Raw genomic sequence first — 25,280 nt, 5'->3', positions numbered from 1 at the left:
GGGCGTTTACTTTGTGCACAATATTGGTGAGTACATTGAACCATATACAACCGGTGATACATGGCCTATACACTTTTATACATCAGACATACACCCTGTACTTGTCGTATACGCAGTATACAGGGCGTTTACTTTGTGTACAATACTTGATGTGTATGTTGGACCATATATAACCGGTGATACATTGGAAGTACTTGGTTTACATGGCGTGTACACTTTATGCATTGTGTATATTCGGTGTACGCGTAATACATGGTTACACGCCATTATTTCGACAGCCCATTAGTCCGACAGCCCAAATGGTCCGACAACCCATTAGTCCGACAACCCAAAAGTCCGACAACCCATTGCTCCGACAGCCCAAAACTCCGACAACCCATAAGTCCGACACTGATGGTATCAGGGGAAAATAAAATGTGTCTGTCTGTATTATTACGTCTAGATATGTAATATTTTAACATATTTTAAGAAATAATCCCGTATATATAACATGAGGCTAAGGTAGTTCGAATACTTTCTATATATACTCAATTCGAAATCTGTATATATATAGAATAAAACAGAAAAGAATATGTCATTTTCCAAATTAAAGGATCTTAAAGAGCATACATGTATAAATCAAGAACAACCATTGGTGGTACGAGCTACTGATGACAACCCCGCCCAAACATTTCGGTAGACAGGAAGTGTTTGAGTTGTGAATCTGAAAAAGCATCACACAGTATAACTGACTTATAAAAATATTGAAATCAAATTTCAGAAATAATTTCTTGTAGTTCCTGAGTAAAATGTGACGACAGTTTTCAACTTGGCTGTCACATGTAATGCGTAATCAATTTGAAAAAGTATCACACGCCACAGCCGACTTCAATTAACCTTTCAGAAATCCTTGTAATGTAGTTCATGAAAAAAGATGGAACGAAAATATTTATGGGACGGACGGACAAACTGACGGATGGACGGTTAGACGATACGACAGACAGAGGTAAAACAGTCTACCCCACTTTTTCGAAGCGGCGGTCTAATGATTGGGTCAACATTCATGACATTAAAACATTACAATACTAATATGATATAATTATCTTTATAGCCCTATAAGCCTCGGTCACAATCGGAGCCAAGACAAAATAGAAAAAAAACCAACTAACACATGGATATCAAATAACAGTCAGTATCAAGACATGTAATCCATAATCGTCAAAAGAACTAACAAATTGAATGTAATCATCATTTCCCCCCATAATAGTAAAGTTTTCTTGTGTTAACAAAATTTATCTTATTTATCTTACTTTTTAAAGTTCTTACATGTGCTAGAAATATGGTGAAAGAGTTCCACCCTCAAATTATTATGAAGTGAGCATTCGATTGAAAAATAACTCCCATCCTCAACTTTATCAGCTGTACAAAACGATTGTTTTAGTATCGAGCATTTCCAATTCTTAATGTAATGGAAGAGCACTGATTGTGAATTAACATATGACCTACCTTTCTTAAAATCAAGAATATTTAAATATTTTTCTTCTTCTTGAAAAATGCTTTAAATGAAAAACAAATGTCAAGTTTCCAACAAAACACATAATGTACTAAGTTTTTAAAATTAGACAATATGACAAAGACACAAGCAGGACAAGAATGTCACACATTGTCTTAGATTTTTTACTTTATTAAATAGAGAGGGTCTGTATACTAGTATATCAATGACCACTATGGATCGATTAGTAAACTTAGAATCGAAAGTAAATATAGTAATGAATGTTCATGATATACAGATAAGCGCTAAAAATAGCATGCTCCGTGTTGAAGGCCGTACTTTAACCTATAATGGTTTAATTTTTAAATTGTTATTTGGATGGAGAGTTGTCTCATTGGCACTCACACCACATCTTCCTATATCTATGTGAAGTTTTGATACCTTTTCTGAAATTCTCCAGTCATTAAATCTTTTACAAAATTCATTGATTACAAAAGAAAGAAGATGTGGTATGATTGCCTTGTTGAAGCAACTCTCCACAAGAGACCAATATGTCACAGATATTAACAATTATAGGTTACCGTACGACCTTCAACAACGAACAAAGCCCTTCCGCATACTTAGCTTTAAAAGACCCCGAACTGACAATGTTAAACAATTCAAACCAGGAAACTAGCGACCTTATTTATGTACAGAAATATGAACGAAAAACAAATATGTAACACATAAACAAATAACAACCACCGAATTACAGGCTCCTTACTTGAATGTTCATAACATACTAAATGTATGTTCATATTGAAATTGATAGAAAACCAAAAAATGGGATAATTGGAAATAAAGGAGGAGGGATAAAAAAAAAAGTATTTTCCTGTCCTCAATAACCTATGACTTATGATACTTTTTTTGCTCCAGTCATTCAATATTTTAAAAAATTCATCCAACAACACTTTACATACTTTAAACTACGCTCTGAATGCCCGCGATTTCGCGGGTGTGTTCTAGTATTTATTTTATATGTAGTTAATAGTGGGGAAAACATCAATCCCCTGATACGCGAAAAGGGGGAGCCGAAGATCTAGTTTAAAAGTCTTAGATGCATGATTTTTATATTAGTTGTTAGTGGCTATGAACTACAGTGCTTTCTGATAACTCCGAATACTCTCAGATATGTTCCTAGTGTCTTTTTGTTGTCGGGATGTACATGTTCCCATGCAGCCACATTCACTTGTTTTATTGTCCAACTGATTTTTATAGTTCGTTCTTATGTTGAACTGTAATACCACTGTCCCAGGTTAGGGGAGGGTTGGGATCCCGCTATCATGTTTAACCCCGCCACATTATTTATGTATCTGCCTGTCCCAAGTCAGGAGCCTGTTATTCAGTGGTTGTCGTATGTTTATGTGTTACATATTTGTTTTTCGTTCATTTTTTATACAAATAAGGCCTTTAGTTTTCTCGTTTAAATTGTTTTACATTGTCATATCGGGGCCTTTTTTAGTGGACTATGCGGTATGGGCTTTGCTCGTTGTTGAAGGCGTACGGTGACCTATAGTTGTTAATGTCTGTGTCATGTTGGTCTCTTGTGAATGGTTGTGTTATTTGCAATCATACCACATGCGAACAAATAGTGAACTAGAACAGCACATACTGATAGTGGACACACAAACAACGAAATATTAAGATAGATGTGATTAGTTTGGACACAATATCTAAAATTGATGCAGCTCTTATACAGAATTTCACGAAACCTTTTCAGATAATAACTTAAGGACATACTTTATAGTTATGCATATCGACGGGAAATTGCGATTCAATTTTTTTTCTAGGAGTTACGCCCCTTTGAACTTATATACTTTAATGTACTACTGCAACAGTTTGTCATCGCAACTCCTCTCAAATCACACAACAGAATTTCAAGAAACCTTTTCAGATAATAAGGACATACTATGTAGTTGTGCATATTGACTGGAAATTGCGATTCAATTTTTTTTCTAGGAGTTACGCCCCTTTGAACTTATTTGCTTCAATGTACTACTGCAACAGTTTGTCATTGCAACTCCTCTCAAACCACATAACAGAATTTCACAAAACCTTTTCAGATAATAAGGACATACTTTGTAGTTGTGCATATTGACGGGAAATTTCGATTCAATTTTTTTCTAGGAGTAACGCCCCTTTGAACTTATTTGCTTCAATGTACTACTGCAACAGTTTGTCATCGCAACTCCTCTCAAACCACAAAACAGAATTTCACGAAACCTTTTCAGATAATAAGAACATACTTTGTAGTTGTGCATATCGACGGGAAAGTGTGATTCAATTTTTTTTCTAGGAGTTACGCCCCTTTGAACTTATTTGCTTCAATGTACTTCTGCAACAGTTTGTCATCAAGAAGTTTTCAGTTTTGATTTTGATTTAGGTGCAATACCACCAAATCATGGAACGTCACATCTGGTTGCATACAAAAGTAGGTCTAAAAAAATATTCCCTTGAATTTGACCGTTGTAGGTAATTAATCTTACATTTTATTGCAGTAAAACTATTTCTGTGTCATAAACATATGTCTTTGGTATTTCAAAGCACCATTATTTTTTATTTGTGATTTCTATAGAAAATGTTGTCATCTTGAGGTTACATGGTGACTAAACCTTGTACACAGATAGAATTAAAGAACCTTAGTGAGCACGCTTACATACCCCACGTCCCCACATGTCATTGGAGAAATTAAATAAGTGTAAGAAAAAAAAATTGTATAAGAAAAATTAATTTCCTGCCAATATGCACATCTTAATAGTATGTCCTTATTATCTACAAAATTTCATGAAATTCTGTTGTGTGGTTTCAGAGGAGTTAAGATGACAAACTGTTGCAGAAGTATATTGAGGCAAATAAGTTCAAAAGGGAATCGCAATTTCCTGTTGATCTGCACAACTACATAGTATGTCCTTATTATCTGAACAGGTTTCGTGAAATTCTGTTGTGTGGTTTGAGAGGAGTTGCGATGACAAGAAACAGGACTGACGGACGGACTGACGAGTCAAAAACATTATACCCTCCGCAACTCGTTGCGTGGGGTATAATAAGGGGAGAAATTTGATTGGTTAACTTCCAATGATGGTTATTTTCTTATATGCAATGGAATGTGATGTGAAACTTTTTCTATAGAACTGGACAGGATAAAACTTTACTCATGCCAAGTATTTCTTTATTTGAAACAAAGATAAATTCTGCACAATTTTTTGAAAAGTGCAAATTTAACAAAGACTAATAGGGGAAATTCAATGGTGGTATTACACCTAGAGCCTTTTTTCATAGTTTTTTCCATGAATTGTTGCTTGTGCTAAAAAATCTCAATTCCGTCCAGCAAGATTTGCAAGGATTGATGGTTTTTCTCCTCCATGTTGCTGTGCAAATTTCTCTAGATGCTGTTAACCTTGATTTGCTGGCTAAAAATCATTTCAAAATAACACTTCTTGTCAAAAAGCCTCATCTGTTGAATTTTCTTTTCTTTGTTTACATCAACCTTAAATGTGAACAAATAGTATAGCATTTATATTTAATATACTTGTCCATGTAGGCCTTTGTAGGGAATAATGTTAAAATACCAATTTCGCTGCACCAGATGTGCAGATCAACAAATAGTTTTCATCAGTGATGTTTGAGGCCAAATTATTACCATGCAAAAAACATATATATTTTTTCTACCATGCATGACAAACATGTACATTTACAAATGTAATTTTAATACAATGGCATGCATTATCAATAAAATACTTTTTGGGGTTCTTTTTGTAAGGTATCCCTCTTTTCATTCACATTGACAAATGTAATTTTAATACAATGGCATGCATTATCAATAAAATACTTTTTGGGGTTCTTTTTGTAAGGTATCCCTCTTTTCATTCACATTTATAACTTCATGTACAAAAAAATAATAAAGACAAAGTATAAAAGAGACTTTAATCAGTGCGGGGCCACTAGGATATTTGCCCACTTTGCACCAGCACTATGATGATTTCCTAGGCAGGGAATCGAACCCTGGTACACTGAAAAAGTCTCATAAATATACAATGATTATAATGGTAGCACAAATTTTTTGGGCAATATATACAATGGTTTACTTGAATGATCTGTTTGATATTCTAAAAACTTGGATCATAATTTCAAAAATCTAAAATTTGAAAACTTTTTAATAACTTTAATTAATAATCTAATTGATTTAAATTTTATACAAACCCGACTATACACAAGTTACTGTAAATTCATTTGCATTTTTTCCCCATTTAACCATATGCTCCGCAGTGCCCAGCTTTATATGACCGCAGAGGTCCAACCATGAACAGTTGGGGCAAGTATTAACACAACAATTAAGCTTGATATAGCTCTGAATTTGGATTGTGATTAAATAGTTGACACAACATAGGTTTCTATCACAGAATGAATTTTGTCTAAGATCTTAAACTTCGAATCTTCGAAACTTCAAAATTTTAAATTATGGTCCAATACCCACAATCTAATTACATGGTTAGATTCAGCATATCATAGAACCCCAAAATTCAATTTCTGATGAAATCAAATAACGTACAATTTTACACCCTTTAGATGTTTCGATCTCAATGTGGAGCAATTTAATTCTAAAAGGGCCAAAATATTAAAAATCTAAATACATGGTTAGATTCAGCATATTGAAAAACCCCATACATGTATATTCTATTTTTGTTGAAGTTAAAGTGACAGCCAGCGCATAATGAACATGATGAAGTCCAAAATCAACACTTGTATTAACTATAAAGTTCTAAAAACATCTTAAACCCTTGAAAAACACCCTATAAAATTACAAGATTTATTTTGTTCTATTGTCATTCTCTTACCCAGTTCAAACCCTACCTTTGATAAACATCATTCTCCCATCAACTTTTTTTATGCAGACACCACTGTATTGATCTGAATCATGCATCTGATGAGTAAAAACCCCTACAAAAGAGTTTTAAATGTTTTTTTTATTTTTGTGCTTTAACACCACTATCTCAGGTTAGAGAGAGGGTTTAAAATTTGGATCCATCAAATACGTTTAACCTAACTGCAGTTATACTATATGCACAATATGCCTGTCCCGACTCAGTATCTTTAGTGGTTGTACATGTAGCTTGTTAATCTTTTTATATTAGACTGGCAATAAGTTCGTCCTACCTGAATTGTTTCACATTAGTACTCATTGGGGCTTGAATGGAGAGTTGTCTTATTGGTAACGATAACACATCTTTTTGTGATTATATTCATGTACAATGTTATCAGATTATAACATGGTATTTTTCATATCGCATGTATTATCAGCCCTAGGTGCAATATCAGCCCAAAAGCCGCATGGCTCAAGGGCTGATATTGACCGAGGGCTGATAATACATGCGATAAGAAAAATGACATGTTATGATCTTTTTATCATATGCTTCAACAATGGAGAATAATAACGGCTAAAATCATTATTAATCATTTTACGTGGTTACCAGATAGAGTTCAAAGAGTGAAAAGATTACGGACGTCGGACTCATAATTAAGTTCATTCGATATGAATACTTTCGATCATCTGCTCAACAGAGAAGAAAAATATTTTGTTATAGACGAATCGACAAAATATATAATTAAACAATATACATAATTAACATTGTTTGGAGGTCAACTTTTTTAAGCAACTTTCTAAATTATGTTTGAAACTGTTTTAAAAATGCAATTATTTTTAATAATTTGTTTGTTTCTTTTTTTTCTAATTATTTTACACAATATATTCTCAAGTATCCAAATATTGTTTTGTACACTTCTTTGTAAATTGATGTGTTTTCACTGAAAACGTTGCATTGAGGTGTATTTTCCGGAATTTTCCGAGTATCACAGGAATGCCATGCGATAATGTTACGGAAAGGCATGCGATAACAATCGAAGCAAATGATAAACTTTTCATATCAGCCCGCCAAGCACCAATCGAAAAATATGGAATTTACGTTAATTAAATGCTATTATCACACAGTAAAAATGATATGTTATTTAGTCTGAGTATATGATAAATATATATATTTCATGTATTTTTGATCTTATTACATTACCTTTGTGTTAAATCAAATCAGAAGAGGGGGACTTGAAAGTACATGTAATCCATGGCTAACAAAGATGCAGCAATATGGATGATTTTGAAAATTAAGCATGGGATCATGTAAAATGGCAATATTTACAATTGTATCTACACTCTTGTCAGAGTCTGTATAAGAATTGTGAAAGTATAAAAAATGAAGTAAGGCTACTCTATTCTGACATGATATTGGGGGATTATCTAAAAATAATATATATTAATTAAGAAATACTTTATCATGTTTATTGTAGTTTTAACATTGGTAGGCATTATAATATATTCATGATTATTTTTGCACAAGCAAAAGTGAAGGACCAGTTTAAAGTTCACAAAATGGTGTCTTGCATTTTGTCAAAATTGAAAAACAAAGAATTTAGTATTTCCATCAATTTTGTTCATTAAACATAGTAAAATGATGTCCATCTATAATAAAGCAGGTGTAATGGATAATCAGCAGTACCAAGAAATACTTACAAAGGTTTTGTTGAAAAAAAGTACGATCATTTTTACTAGTTCACATTTTAGAAAGATTTAAATAACCATAAATTGAAAGACTGCAAACTTCTATGAAATATGTTGAAGTTCTTCTATCAAAATAAAATCTATTCGATATTAAAGATTTTTTTCATTCTCAGAGTGCATCTTACAATTCAGAGTAGTAGATAGATTTGATAAGAACACATATTCTTCTATTTGTCTTTTAGTTTCTAAGCAAAAGAGATCTGCAAAATGATATTATTATCTCGCAATTTCAACAAATACATTACTATTTACTTTACCTAAGATGGGATGAATTAGATGCACTCAACATTTGTTTTTGGATTTGATATATTGTAATAAAAGTGTTTAGGCCTGTCTTTCGTTTTTGTTAAAATGCTTTTTCCATATGGGTTTTTGTGTTTCTGTATTACATATGACGTAGCTCTGTACTTATACATTCTGTCAGAGAGTTACTTTTCTATGAATATGTTCTATGACTTGTTTTTTTACTGTTACGAATCACAGTTAATGACTAAACTCAACAAAGACCCATCGAAATTTATTTGATAAATTCAACAACACTTACCGTTATCTTGATGATATTTTTTCATTAAATAATCAAGAATTTTCTCAATATAATGCTGAAATTTACCCTTAGGATCTTACTTTAAATAAATCAAATTTATTCGGTAATAACTGTCCTTTCCTGGATTTCGATATTTCGGTTTTAAACAGGAAACTACACTCTAAAATTTACAACACAAGAGACGACTTTTCTTTCCCTATTGTCATGATTGTTATTTTTTTCATTTTTAAATGGTGATGTTCCTTTGGCACCATCTTACCGTGTTTAAATTTCACAACTTGTTTGTTATGCCCATGTCTGTTATGACGTTTTTAATTTTAACGAACGCAACCTATGTATTACTGGTAAATTATTAAAACCAGGGATATCATGGATATCTTTACCATAAATTACTTAAAACCTTTACTGAATTTTTCCATAGACATGATAGATATAAAGATTTGTTTTGAAGCTTGATTGTACCTGTAGCAAACTTATTTCATACCGGATAGCACATCCTCATTTTTACGGAAATGTTGTTAACAGTGCCCAGAAATTTAGAAATGATCCATGTAAACTTGTCGCTCCCTTAAATAACTTATTCTAAAAGGTTACCAATTCAACACTGTAATAAGATCATTGAACATTGTTTTATTGGTATAAATATTGATTTTGATATCAGTAGATTAAAAGATTAACTAAATATTACTGGTATGTTATATACATACATGTATACATATTCATGGATCTACAATCTGTTGATACCTGTAACTTGGCATTGCACAAGGTCATGTTTTTCTCTGGCTGTTTAAGACGTCTTTACACTAAATCCATTGGATGTTGGATGTGTACAGATTGATTGTTTAGTCTTAGTTGCATGATTTTTTATTAGTTGTTAATGGCTTTGAACTAGCTGTGTCAGATAACTGTGAGTACTCTCGAGCTCACATCTGTTCATTGTGTCTTTTTGTGTCGGGATGTTTAAGTACCCAGCCACGTCCACTTGTATTTTTTGTCTATCTGACAAGTTAATAAAATTGAGAATGGAAATGGAGAATGTGTCAAAGAGACAACAACCTGACCTTGGATAAAAACAACAGCAGAAGCTCACCAACAGGTCTTCACTGTATCGAAAAATTCCCGCACCCAGAGGTGTCCTTCAGCTGGCCCCTAAAAAAATATATATACTAGTTCAGTGATAATGAATGCCATACTAATTTCCAAATTGTACACAAGATCTAAAATTAAAATGATACAAGACTTGGGATAGGCGCAAAAATGTGGCGGGGTTTAACATGTTTGTGAGATCTAAACCCTCCCCCTATACCTCTAGCCCATGTAGAAAAGTAAACGCATAACAATACGTAAGCCTTTATCAACTGATTTTTATAGGTCCTTCTTATGTTGTACTGTTATACCACTGTCCCAGCTGGTTAGGGGAGGGTTGGGATCCGGCTTACACGTTTAACCCCGCCACATTATTTATGTACAAAAAATGTATGTACCTGTACCAAGTCAGGAGCCTGTAATTCAGTAGTTCGTTTGTCTATGTGTTATATGTACATGTACATGTACATATTTGTTTTTCATTAATTTTTTTACATAAATAAGGCCGTTATTTTTCTCCTTTGGATTGATTTACATTGTCTTTTCTTGGCCTTTTATAGCTGACTATGCAGTATGGGCTTTGCTCATTGTTGAAGGCCGTACGATTACCTACAATGTATAGTTGTTAATGTTTGTGTCATTTTGGTCTTTTGTGGATAGTTGTCTCATTGGCAATAATATCACATCTTCTTTTTTATATGGCATCATTTAACTAGAGGCTTTAAAGAGCCTGTGTCGCTCACCTTGTTCTATGTGCATATTAATTAAAGGACACAGATGGATTCATGAGCAAATAGTGTTTTGGTGATGGCGATGTGTTTGAAGATCTTACTTTATTGAACATTCTTGCTACTTACAATTTTCTCTATCTTTAATAAACTTGGCCCTTTCCAAAAATTACTGTTAATTTAAAAGTTATCATGTACATATTTTTAAATTACTGTACAATATCTAAGATACAAGGTATACAGAAAAAGGAAAACAATTTTGGACATTGAACGAGTTACCAAGGCAACAAATCATGACTTAATTTGCATCATGTGCATAATTTGTAAAATTTCTTGATTTTCTTTGTTGTTCGTCAAATTTTTAAGTATATTTTAGATTGAAAAGGAAGTGCCAACCTAAGAAACAACTTTGGTGATATTTTGTTAATAGCATAAAAGTTGTAATAAAGCATCTGTTAAATTATTATGATTATTTTGTTGTTTCTTGGCTGATATGTTTTCACAACAGATACATTGTATAAAGATAGCAAACTGTATAAACTCTGTATTTTTCATCGTTTTTGTGAAAACAGTATATATAATACCTAATTGTGACGTCATCACATAAAAATCTTCATGTTTTTCATGTTTTTGTTGATATTTCTTGATCCTAATATGCATTTTTAAACAGTATGTGCCAATTTGAAAAAAGTTATTTAAAATTTGTTTTGGCCTTAACCAGGCCGAGGTATTTCTTAGTACTGCTGATTATCAATTTCACCTGCTTTATTATAGATGGACATCATTTTACTATGTTTAATAAACCCTACTAATTTACCCAACTTACTGAATTAAAGCAAGACAATCATAAGTCATGTAAGTATCTGAGATGTTCCTTAATGTTTAGAATAAAAAGATTGACGTGAGGGTAATGCTCTGAGCCATCGGTATAAGTCTACAGATTGCTCTAAAGCAATCGTATACCAAAAATTGTTGAAAATTGACTATAAAGGTCAATAACTTCTTTAGGGGTCACTTGACCATTTTAGTCATGCTGACTGATTTGTAGATCTTACTTTGCTGAACATTATTGCTTTTACAGGCTATCTCTATCTATGATACTTTTCAAGATAATAACCAAAAACGGCAAAATTTCCTAAAAAATAACTAATTCAGCCCAGGGGCAACCCAACAACCAGGTGTCAGATTCCCCTGAATATTTCAGGACAGATAAATCTTAGCTTGATAAACAATTTTAACCGTGTCAGATTTACTCATAAAAGCTTTGGTTTCAGAGTTAAAAGCCAAAATCTACATTTTACCCTTATGTTCTATTTTTAGCTATGGTGCCCATCTTGGTTGGTTGCCCGGGTCAATGGACACATTTCTTAAACAAGATACCCCAATGATGATTGTGGCCAAGTTTGGTTAGATTTTTGTAAATTAAAAATTTTTGTAAATTAAAAATTAAAAGTTAATAATATATGTAAACATGGTTAAAGACAATGGACGATGAAGACTGACGTGAAAAGATGAGAAAAGCTCACTTGGCCCTATGGGCCAGGTAAGCAAATCAGACATGGAGTCTATCCATGCTAAAATTTTACAAACATGCCTATCGGAAACACTTGCAATATTGGAAAAATCATGGTGTATGCAATTTTATCCCCACCAACATGACCAATGCAATGTCTAAAGGGAAACAAACAGGAAGAAACCTATCAAAAAATCAACAGACCATTTATACAGCCACCAGTTGAAAGAAGTTCAGGCTGACAAAATATTATTCGTACGAAAAGAAAATTCGCAAAAGAATCCATCTACCATTTTGTCTTACATGTCTTAGTACTAACACGAATAAATAGAACAATTTTTTTTATACAAAGAAGGGCTGCAAGGTATGTGACAACTGCTAGACATGATGGACTCCCTACAATAACTAAGAAAGGAAACCAGACTTGTTATGTTTTACAAGAATGACAGAAACATGTTTGAAAATATATATCATGAATATCTGAAGAAGCCATTTGCGCCAAGGAATAAATGAATAAACAGAAAAAACATAATGTACATCTAAAACTTAAAAGACAACCAAGTAACACACTCGCATATGCATATTGATGTCCTTCATGCCACAGATCCTTGAGTTTAAGTTGTACATTGTATATCATAAGAAGACCATAAGAATGATCCAGGGGAGGATCCAGCAATTTAAAAAAAAAGGGGGGGGTATTCCAACAATAATTATGTCCCCATTTAAAGCTTCAAACTCCCCTGGATCCGCCAATGTGATCTACCACCAGATATGCAACAGGCAGACAGACACCAGACGGCTGATGCATCCAAAAGGTCAAAGTGGCAATTTTTAAAGCTCAAATTTCACAAGTATATCAATTTCACTGGATCTCATCACCTGACTAAACAATCGTCTTGTTAAACAGAAAACAAATATAAAATATCTTAAATCTTTGACTTGTTGAAGAAGGTGTATATTTCTTTATTTACATGCATGATTTATAATTTAAATATCCGACAAAACAGTCAGAAGCAAGCTTCCGTACAACCAACATGCATGAGTAACGAATAAACAATAAAAAGATAAAAATAAAACCTTTTTTCTTCAATCCATCAAAAATACATCTATCTGCAACAATACGTTAAAATTCAGTTGAAAGATTGACATATAAAATAATGATTATATAACGGAACGATTTTACCTGCAAGCTGCCATTTTGTCCTATTTAATCGAAGCGAATGAAACCAAAGGTGTTCCGAATAAGATCTTCGAAAGAATATATGTGAAATTTCAGACGTGCTACTCATATATATGTCGAATATTTTTTCTATTTCTTACAATTTCTTGGAGAAAATTAATCGAAAACTGCAGAAAGTTCCCACCACTTTACTCAAATAATAATATAAGTGATATATATCAGTTTTTTTAGTGGAAAACCAAAAAAGGCGAATTAGCCCAAACGCCCGTTTATAACTCCAGCTAGATATGCACTTTACAGACGGTCATATTTCATAAACCGATAATTGTTCAAATAGTTGTCCGATTTAAATGTTTGGAAGCGTTTTGGGGAGATATTATCTAGCTGTATATCATATTAAAACCACAAAATGATAACATTAACATAACAGGTTGAAATTAGTACAAACCTTTGGGCGAATTTTTTTCAATTACCCCAAAGAATTTATTACCCCAAAGGTACCAATTTTACATATAAACGGACACCAACAATCTATATTTCGATTATATATATATATATATATGTATATATAAACGAGTCTAAATTGAAAACTACGTTCAAACCTATGATTGCGTTGGATAAAAACCGCAATTTTTATATGTGTGCATGTCAAGCAAATTTCGTTGTAGAAGGGTCTAAAAACAGCACAAACAACATTTTCCAAAAGACCAAAAAAGTGAAAAAGTATATTTAAACATTATATATATATTTATATATCGGGAGGTGTTACCTGCTCGTAGGAATTAAACAAGGATCTCTGATACAATACACGAAGTATTCATTTTTAGTGTACAGAAATATATATATATATATATATACCATCATTGATGGCGATCCGATGGATACATCTGTTGTAGGGTTGTCACTGACTCAGACGTACTTATGAATATAATTATTTTCTGTGACTGTATCTTACATTAATTTGTAGGATCCTTTACTATAGATAATTTAGCTGATCTGTAACAATAACATCTTCATGCCTCTTATATATCATGTACTGTAGTACGACGCTAGATTAAAACTGACGTGGAAAGACATATGGCCACCGAAAGCTCTTTTTTTGAGAGCCCAGGTGGTCGTGTGGTCTAGCGGGACGGGCTACATATACATATATATATATACGTATATATATATTTATGTATACAACTCGTCTTAGATCTGTAAATTTGCTTTCGCAAATTTTTGGTTCTTCCCTCGCCGGGATTCGAACCCATGCTACTGTGATATCGTGACACCAAATCGCCTGCACTGCAGCCGTCCCGCTAGACCACACGACCACCTGGGCTCTCAAAAAAGGAGCTTCCGGCGGTGGGCATGTGTTACCTTTCCACGTCAGTTTTAATCTAGCGGCGTACTACAGTATATATATATATATATATAAGTACGTCTGAGTCAGTGACAACTCTACAATAGATGTATCCATCGGATCGCCATCAATGATGGTGATACATGGCTGTGTACATAATGTATATACAACTCGTCTAAACATCAACCCAACAATGTTAGATCTGTAAATTTGCTTTCGCAAATTTACAGATCTAACATTGTTGGGTTGATGTTTAGACGAGTTGTATATATATATATATATATATATATATATATATAACAAGTCAAAAAGGGTACAACATCACCATAAAATAACTATAAAATATACAAATATTAGATATTTCGGATAACAGATATCCTTCTTCAATAATAGCGCGATGTCAAATGAATCATGTCAATTCAAATTGAGACTCTATCAAAATCTTGATTTATACAATTTAAGCGAACGCTGGAACAATTTTAAAATTTCCAAACATATATTATATTTTGTAGTGTACAGAATCATATTACATGATCCATCGCCCTGTAAGATTGATCGTTGACTATTTATTCAGTCATTTTATATATATATATATATACTTAGACTCATAGATAAACATAATAATGGATGTTAAAATATACCTCCCGCGTAAATACACATGTATAGGAACCTTTGCCGATTTTGTTGTTTACTAAAACTTGCAATTACAAAAATAAAAACAAATTACTCTTATTCAGATGCAAAATAAAACGAATTAAGGTAGTTCAGGGGTATAGAAAAAAATCGACAGAATTTTCTAATACTTTGTGAAATTTAACTTTGAAGTATTATAAATGAAAAAATGCAAAAAAAAATTGGGGGTCACCGGCCATCTAAGAGAAATGTTCACCTCTGAAAATGAGTGCAAATAGGTTATAGGAAATTATAGGGAAAATGGACACAAATACACTTTGATTGAAATTTCAGAGCAAAATAAATGACAGAAGTGGCTAATTTTTTCATACTGTATAGCTTGATGTCTCTATTTTATAAAATTGAAATAAAATTTGGGGGTCACTGGCCATCCAAGAGATTTTTTGACCTCTGAAAATGAGTGCAAATAGGCTAAATATAGGAAAAACAGACATAAAATCTCTTTGATTGAATTTTCAGAGCAAAATAAACGACAGAAGTGGCTCATTTTTTCATACTGTATAGCTTGATGTCTCTATTTTATAAAATTGAAATAAAATTTGGGGGTCACCGGCCATCCAAGAGATTTTTTGACCTCTGAAAATGAGTGCAAATAGGCTAAATATAGGAAAAACAGACATAATATCTCTTTGATTGTATTTTCAGAGCAAAATAAATGACAGAAGTGGCTCATTTTTTCATACTGTATAGCTTGATGTCTCTTTTTTATAAAATTGAAATAAAATTTGGAGGTCACCGGCCATCCAAGAGATTTTTTGACCTCTGAAAATGAGTGCAAATAGGCTAAATATAGGAAAAACAGACATAAAATCTCTTTGATTGAATTTTCAGAGCAAAATAAACGACAGAAGTGGCTCATTTTTTCATACTGTCATGACTGTATAGCTTGATGTCTCTATTTTATAAAATTGAAATAAAATTTGCGGGTCATCTGCCATCCGAGATTTTTTTTAGCAAAATAAATGACAGAAGTTGTTCATTGTTTAAAGAGGGGTTGACCTCTGCGGTTGTATAAAGCTGTGTCCTGCGGAGCATCTGGTAATTATTGTGCTTAAACCATATTTGTGACAACATATGTAAACTGTGAGCTGACAGTCTGCTTAGTTTTTATCCATAAGTCTCAATCTGACTTTCTATCTAAAAGGTTTTTATGTGTCAATATTTGTGTTTCAATACAAAAGGAAGATATGGTATGATAATTGATTATTTATGAGGCAACTCTCCGCAATAGACAAAATGACACAGAAGTTAACAGCTACAGGTCAAAAGCCGTTATCGCATAGTGAGATGTAAGAGGCCCTTCAAATATGTGACACAACAAAAGACAACCACTGTCTGAATTACAGGTTCATGACTTGGGACAGGCACATACATAATGAGCCACTTCTGTCACATACATAATGTTTGAAGGTGACAACCCTTCCCCTTAACCTGGCCATGGGACAGTGGTATAATTTGGTACAACATAGGCATGATAGGGGTTTTATCAATTTGTATTATTCATTTTTGAACTCTAAATCTAGCGAAAAGTAGATTATCACAGATAAATTTGCAGAATGAGTTGTATGAATAGTCAGGACCCTTGTTTTACAAACTTTATGGAGCAAAAAAAAATGTGATGAGGTTTGTATGTACATAAAGTCTGTCATAAAATTAAAGGTTTCAGTATATTCACATTTTACAATATTTTTTGTAACTGCTGTATTTCACATGTTATTTTTCGTTTCTACTGTAGCCTGTAATGTATGTGCTATGTGATAGGGGCCTAAATTGACCCTGAATTATTTCAAGTGTTTTGGCCTAAGGATTTTTAATACTTAAAGTACTATTAAATTATTACATGTATATTGTAATATACTATGCAATTGGTAATTTCCTTTTATTTAAAGTACATTTTAAACATATGGGAGGATTCAGAGGCAGCCCTAGGAAAAATTTGGTTAATTATATTGGGAATCACTGGAGCATGACCTGAGTGGGTCCCCTTTAGGGCAGTCAGTGAGCCCCCTCTTATGAAAAATTCTGGATCCGCCACTGGGATTTTTTATACAACAAAAACATTCATGAGGTTTTAAATTGCAGGAAAATATCACCTCTTCATACAAGCCCCCCCCCCTTTTTTTTTCATTCAAAAACCTACTAAACATGCTAAAAGTCACATACATTTGTACTTATACATTTGTATAATTTTGACTTTTGAATAATTATTAAACATTCTACATATATCAGATACATGTACATCAATTTAGTCTGTAAAAACATTTTGTCTATAATATATCTCTTATAATTGCCATGAAACTTGGTCCGTAGGCTTTTACTTTAGTAATCTCTGGTCATACAAAGTTGGTTAAGATCAGTTAGTTCCTACTATCCTATTACACTGAAGAAACATCCTTTGATTGTATCTTTATTTACAAAATAAAGACTCTTGTCACAATGCTTGTGTGGACATTACTATGCGTTCCACATGAAAATCAATTATATAATCATTTTTGTAAATTTGATTACATATCTTGAAATATTTTTTTCATACACCTTTAATAAATATGCCTTAAAGAGGAAGTATTTTTAAAAGAGTTGAAATTATACTGTAACTTTTGGTCATGAATGGACCACCTAAAAAACCTTAAAAAATGTCTGAAGCCATCATTGAAAAGAAAATGACACCCACTTAGTGCAGGTGTAAGTTTTTAAAGTTTGCATTTAATGTCTTTAACATATTAAAGAAAATTGCTCTTCGAAATAACTATGTAGACCCCTAACAAGCTTTTAAATTTAGAAAAAAATATCACTTTATGACAAGACCACTTTTCCTGTTTAGGTAGTAAAAGTTTTGTTTTTCTCTCATAAAGATTCTGTGGAATCAAATATATTATAGGGGGGTAAGGAAAAGGTTTAAAGAATAGAGAATAATGCATGTAATGTTCACAATCAGGGTTTCCCCTGGGTCAATTATTTTTTTCGCCACCTCTTTCGCCAAAACAATATACTTTTCGCCACTTTATGAGTCACAATACATTTGTAAATAAAAGAAAATAGACATACATGTAACAATGAAGAAAAACTGGGTTGTTAAATTATAAGAAGTACAGAAAAATGGGAAAAAATAAATAGAGATAAATCGTATAAAGAATTAGTTAGGAATGAAATGAAGGACCCTTAATCCAGACCATTGGTAAGAAAGGTAGTTTTGTGAAATGATTCATTTAAAAAAAATATTTATACGATATAGATCCTGCTAACTTGTTTAAACTCTCCACATTATTCATGTATGTGTCTGTCCCAAGTCAGGAGCCTGTAATTCAGTGGTTGTCATTTGTTTATGTGTTACATATTTGTTTTTCATTCATTTTTTTATATACAAATAAGGCCGTTGTTTTCTTGTTTGAATTGTTGTACATGTACATCATGTACAACTTACATTGTCAAATCTGGGCCTTTCATTGCTGACTAGTATATATATACATGTATGTGGTATGGGCTTTGCTTATTGTTGAAGGCCGTACGGTGACCTATAGCTGTTTATGTAGGTGCCATTTTGGTCTCTTTTTGGATACATTGAAGTTGTCTCATCCAAGCAATCATATCACATCTTTTTTTATATAGATGGGTTTTGTTCTAACATGTCTATATTTTAAGTGTGCATTCTTAACGAAAAATGTTATAACTGGAATCCCGGCAAAATCAACTCCATTCACATTTGAATACTCCAGGTTTACAACAAGAAAATTCTTTTTGCATTTGCATGTAATACACCTCATCGCTATTAGCCTACTTGGCCGGCCGACCTGTTCGCTTGACCTTTTGACGCATTCAACAATCACTTTTCCATTGTGACATCAGATATTTTGTTTTATGATGTCAAAATGTACGGGAACCTGTGTGATATCCAGTAATGGTGGACAAATAGCAATAAGGTGTATTACATGTCTTACATGTATACAGAGACATACTCATGACCTTTACTCCCAGAAACCTAAATGGTCTGAACCCTATGCAGATGACATATTTCTCAGGTCCACAAATTTCAAATCTATAACATGATAAAAGTACCATGAGCTATGCTTTTGGTTGCATTAATAATTCATTTTCAGCCTGAAAAGGGGGAGGGGTCATTGTTTTGTTGTTCGACACGGATATTGTTCTGAAATTATTTACGCTTGCATGTTATTTTTCAGTGGTCGTGAATCGCTCTTGAACATTTATATTCAATTCAATAGTACTTACTTGTCAGTTTAAATTTCCCTTTTTTCATGATTTGTTTACATCATCTTTCGCATGTTTGTCGGACCTTTTCTAATGTAAGACAAGAGTGAAACTGCTTCATAAGCTACCAAAATGAAGATCGTTATCTATAATTTCGATCTGCATTACAGTATTCATGAAAAGCAGTTCACGTGTTATATAAATGTAAGTTATTCTCTTTTCATTCTTCTCCTTCGTCAAAAACATGGCATTTATTTTTAGAACGGAAGTCCTATTTCAAGAATGACAATTGTAACAACAAATTTTATTAAGTTTTAAAATTGCATTTAAAAGTTATTCAACTCTTTCTCAATGCATTTGAATAAAAAAGATTATTTAAATGATCATATTTTACTGTTACGGAAAATTACGACTCTGTACATCACTTACGATATCAATGCGCAACTTTATGCGCAGACGACGCGAAAATTTAAACCCTCGAACTACCTTAATGCACAATGACTCAGATAAATCAACAAAATCCAAATGAAATAATATTTTGCGAAAGTCTATTAATTTTGTTTGGCGCATGTAAGTCAATTCAAAACATGACGTTAAACAAATTATAACGATAGAGTGGAATAATTATGTTACGTGAAACATCTACATTCGTACAGTATTGTATTTAAATGGAATTCTATCATGTCTATGGTAGGATTTGCTTTGTGTTCTATTATATTGCAGTATTGGTGTATTTTCTGATTTCAGCAAGTTATGAAATGTCAACTTTGAATTTTAGGGAAGCTTACGAAAAAAAAACGTGTAAATTAAAAATGGCAAAATCCAAAGACCAAAAACAACAAAATCAACAAAAAATATATTGTACTGCTCTGAATGGAAAATAAACTCATCAAAGATACCAAGACTAAATTTAGTATATACGCCAGACGCGCGTTTCGTCTACAAAAGACTCATCAGTGACGCTCGAATCCAAAAAAGTTAAAAGAGCCAAATCAAGTACGAACTTGAAAAAGCATTAAAGACCAAAATACATTTTTAAGTACAAATTTGGAAGCTTTAAACGTTTCTATTTATTGACTCACACCTGGCTTTAATAAAAACTATCATTACTAGTAAACCTTTATCAGGAAATGAAATTTGGACTCACCAACTTTTTAAAGAATTATGATTGACCTTCATTAAGACGCGAAACACATAATACCGGAAAGCATTGGTTGTATAAAAAACGCAACGCAACAGTTAAAGAACGGTTTGATAAACAAAATGACCAATAAAAATCCTAACATCCATTCAGGCAGATTATTCCTGATTAAAATACAATTGAGAATGGAAATGGGGAATGTGTCAAAGAAACAACAACCCGACCATAGAACAAACAACAGCAGAAGGTCACCAACATGTCCTTCAGCTGTCCCCTAAACAAATATATATACTATTTCAGTGATAATGAACGCCATACATACTAAACTCCAAAGTGTACACAAGAAACTAAAATAAAAAAAATACAAGACTAACAAAGACTAGAAAATGAGATGTACTTAGCCTGCATATGTTCAAGTGGGTACAAATCCCAAAATGTATCTAACATTATTAGAATTTTTTTAAAATACAGTATTACATATTTTCAAATAAAACCAACTGTTTTGGTGTTACCCACATTTGTTCATAATAAGCGTTTCTGTTTGCTATTTTTTTTATATGCTGCATTAATTTCCTATATTGAAGGCCTCACTACTGATGAATTAGCATTGGATCTAAATGATACACATCTAGTTAGATTAGGACGTCAGCTAGATTTGACCCAGTTTAAAACAGTTATTGCTAACTTGGGAATGCACAAAACAAAATTGGAGGAAATTGAATACACTTATAAAGAGCATGGTCTCCTTGGTATGAAGGGTATGGCATTGATTAAATGGAAGCAGGCTAGATTGGACGCCGGCGAGAAGGCGACTATAAAACACTTATCTGATTCAATCGTTGCATTGGATGTGGGTAATCATTTCATTTGTCAGGTGTGTATTAATTTCTTATTTAATGACTTACAAATGACTTAGTGTGTACATTTTTGTTTGTATTACGACAATAGTAGCGTATTGTAGGTTCAAAACAAGCGAAAACGTTCATAAGACGGATTTTACAATTATACATTGAAATAGTAATGTATTGGTAATAACAAATACCATGGATGTAGTTTTGAAAATTTCAAGTTCTAATTATAATATTTGCAACTAAACTTCACGATATATTATTTTCAGTGATTAAGATTCAGCAGTAGTCTACTGATGTTTTGATCTCATTACCCGATTAATAAGAACAAAATAAAATTCAAATTACCAAATTAAGGGATTAGCAAGATTTAAAAAAACGGAGTGCTTTATTTGGTAAAGCATATCTTGCCATACATTCACCAATCCTCATAAAAATCTAAATTCAGTTAAATATAATAATATCAGTGATGTATTTTAGTTCAGGTCACATATCAGACTTCTATACTGTTATCTGAAGCGATTATAAAGCAAAAATAACGGAACTATGTGAAACCATAGGCACGTTGTATTGGTCAATACATTTTGATGGCGATATTATTTGATTTTAAACATACATTGTATTGTATTCATTTAGATACGAAAAGGATTGAGCAACAGGCACATCATATCTAGACTCTCTCCCCATATTACATGTACAATGTATGATTCAATAAGTAACAACTATATCTAAAATAATATACTATAGTGGCACAGGCATGTTACTTATGAACAAATACGAGCAAATATATGTTTACTGTGGTACTTATTAAATGTGAAGTACATTCAAGTATTACTCATCATTTGTTCAAGTATCTTGAAACATGCAAGTATCCTTTAAAAGTCATTAGAAATATAGATACATTAATACATCTCCCTTTAAAATACGATTAATATGTGCAACAATGACACCTGTTTAACTTATAGAGACATATTGAATAACCTAGTTAATGGTGTAGCAATGAAGCTACACAACAAATGTAGCGACTTCTTTTTAAAATTGTAGGACTGATACCGTGAGGTCCAGTAAGATTGTTCACATTCAAGCTTTTTAACTGGTTAAACATTTTTTTCCTTAGTGATGACAAATTTGTACATATGACATGGAAGAGGCTCATTGGAATCATGAATTTCTTTGTTAGCCGTATTTGGCACATTTTTGTTTTAATTTTGGGTCATGAAAGCTCTTCCATTTTGTATTTGTTACTTTTTTCATCTGAGCGTGACTGATGAGTCTGATGTAAACGAAACGCGCGTCTGGCATATTAAATCATAATATGTGTACCTTTAATATTTTTTTAGTTATATAAGCTAAATGATTGTTCAGGGTCTGTAATTTGTCCAATGGATAAATACAAAAATTGGCCACCGAATTCCATTTTAGTAACATTTAATACAGACTTGGCAATGCGCCACCATTGATCAGGAGGAATACTGTTGTCGATAAACTGTGATGTCAGTTTTCACATATAGGTATATGTTATTTTTCTAACTAAACTTATAATTTCATTACGACTTTCTTCAAACAAAATCGAGTCAACCTCGGTTATTTGAAGTTTTTAAATTGTGGTGTCTTATCTTGTTTCTTATCAAAAGAGGGACCAAAGATACCAAAGGGACAGTCAAACTCGTAAATCTAAAACAAACTGACAACACCATGGCTAAAAATGAAAAAGACAAACAGAAAAAAAATAGTACACATGACACAACATAGAAAAATAAAGAATAAACAACACTAACCTCACCAAAAACTAGGGGTGATCTCAGGTGCTCTGGAAGGGTAAGCAGATCCTGCTCCACATGCGGCACCAGTCGTGTTGCTTATGTGATTACAAATCCGGTAAAAAGTCTAATTCGGTAGGTCAAATTCGTGAAAGGGAAGGGGATTGTAGTTACGACGTAAGGAACATATCCGATATCATTTGTGAAACGGTTATTCCATGACGGTCAACCAACTCGTGATGGCGTTTGTAAAACTTACGAAGGGAGGATTTCAACTTCACAATTTGGAACTCTTGGTTTAATAGCTGATCTTACTATAATAGTTTTAGTGGGTATATATCTATTGACAGTTCATTCAAATGTTTTGACAAAGTTCATATAAACATCATTTTTATTATTTGAATCAAAAACAACATGATCTCAACTAGTATAATTCAAATAGACAAGACCTTTATAATTTGTGAGCTTGAGATCACGAATTTGTCTTTTAAACAATTGCTGTTTAAAAGTTTTGAATGAAACTTTGACCGAAACAGGGAGTGGAGAACTGTATATCGGTGTAACAACAGTTACTGGCTTACTTAAGCTTTTGCAATTAGTCACACATAAATCAATACAAGTTTTAGTTTCAATTGTAAAGTTGGTAGACTCAGAAACAACATTTTCTAAGTTAAAGCGGTTGGGTAACTTTAAAGAGTTACTTGTGTTTGACATTTTATATCGATTAAAATCTCTACAAAGGAAAATTGGCATATATAACAATCAAGTGCTTTATTTTTGACTCACTAAATAAGTTCCATATATATAGAATAGCCATTCATTGTCTCGAAATATCAATGTTATTTGTACAAGGCTTAGAAACAGGTAGAAAGCGAGCCGAGTACAAATAACATTGATATTTCGAGACAATGTATGGTTATTCTTTATATACTGCAACTCTTAAAACTGTTCTCAATTAAGTATTTTGGGTAAAAAACAGCATTTCTTAACTTGAAGCGGACGACGTTAAATTTCCTCGAACCTGTATGTTTTATTGACGTCATAAACGAAACTGTACGGACACACATTGTCAACGTCATACACAAGGTGATATACGGTCAGTGACTGTACATGTATATCACATATGAATATACTATCATGCAATGCAATGTGACTGCTCTAATAGCACAGCTGTATATATTAGAATATATTACTACAATTCCTCACTTGAACCCAAAGTAATTCAAGATTTCCTAAATATATATAATTCCGTATTATCAAATGTAAACTATTTTTTCACATAAATGGTCATACATTAACCATGTCTATTTCTATCTTACCTAATAGGTTTATTTAATCCATTAAATTTGATTTGGTCATCAGTAATTGACCTGTCAAGATGAGATTCTGAGATATAAATAATGGCATACTCGTGTAGTTCATTGTTAATGAGATGTAACGTTGGAAGTAAACTACACATAATATTGTGAACTATTTTTCAATTTATGTCGTTTACTCTGATCTTGAACTGGATTTCTTGCAACCAGTGACACAAACTGTACAATGTTACTAAGGATAAAAATATTTAAAACTGTACAATGTGCCTAACACTTTTCCGTCGCCACCTTACAATCGACTCCAACTATCCACCGACCAGTCTCCAACCATTCCTCGATCAATTAGTATCTATCAATTTTCTGGACAACCAACGGATAGACAAATTCACAATTTGTTTTATTGAAAATTCTGAAATTATTCATCACTGACTATATTCAGTATTCAAGTTTTATATAGGCCGACTTCTCAAAAATATAGTACTGACAAAAAAACACTCAAATCAAAACGAAAAAAACAAACATATGTGAATTCGTATAACTATTTAGTAATAATCCGCTTTTACTTTCTTTCAGATTTTCAGAGAGAAATCAAATTTGTTGGGTAAATATAAAATGTAATGGAAGGTATTGTAAATGTTTTCGGTTGACGTTCCAAATCATACTAAAACAATGCAGCAGACAATCCGAAGCATACGTACTATTTCAGAAATCGAAAATAAACTGACAACGCCTTGGCTAAAAATGAAAAAAAAGAAACAGACAAACAATAGTACACATGACACAACATAGAAAACTAACAAATA

The 25,280-nt window shown here is 32.5% G+C and overlaps 1 long non-coding RNA gene across 1 annotated transcript; it reads right to left on the bottom strand.

Moving 5' to 3' along the window:
• Positions 1-4,763: 4,763 nt before the first annotated feature.
• Positions 4,764-13,389, bottom strand: LOC134719381 (uncharacterized). The gene is made up of 4 exons (XR_010107568.1): positions 13,172-13,389; positions 9,723-9,810; positions 6,362-6,448; positions 4,764-4,997 (listed from the first exon to the last, which is right to left on the bottom strand). It is a non-coding gene; the product is annotated as an uncharacterized LOC134719381 (long non-coding RNA).
• Between the last annotated feature and the right edge of the window lie 11,891 nt (positions 13,390-25,280).

The sequence above is a fragment of the Mytilus trossulus genome, chromosome 5 (assembly GCF_036588685.1).
Source record: "Mytilus trossulus isolate FHL-02 chromosome 5, PNRI_Mtr1.1.1.hap1, whole genome shotgun sequence".
In the NCBI taxonomy this organism is placed as follows: Eukaryota; Metazoa; Mollusca; class Bivalvia; order Mytilida; family Mytilidae; genus Mytilus; species Mytilus trossulus.
Note: the sequence above shows the minus strand (reverse complement) of the source record. Positions and strands in the feature narration are given on the sequence as shown.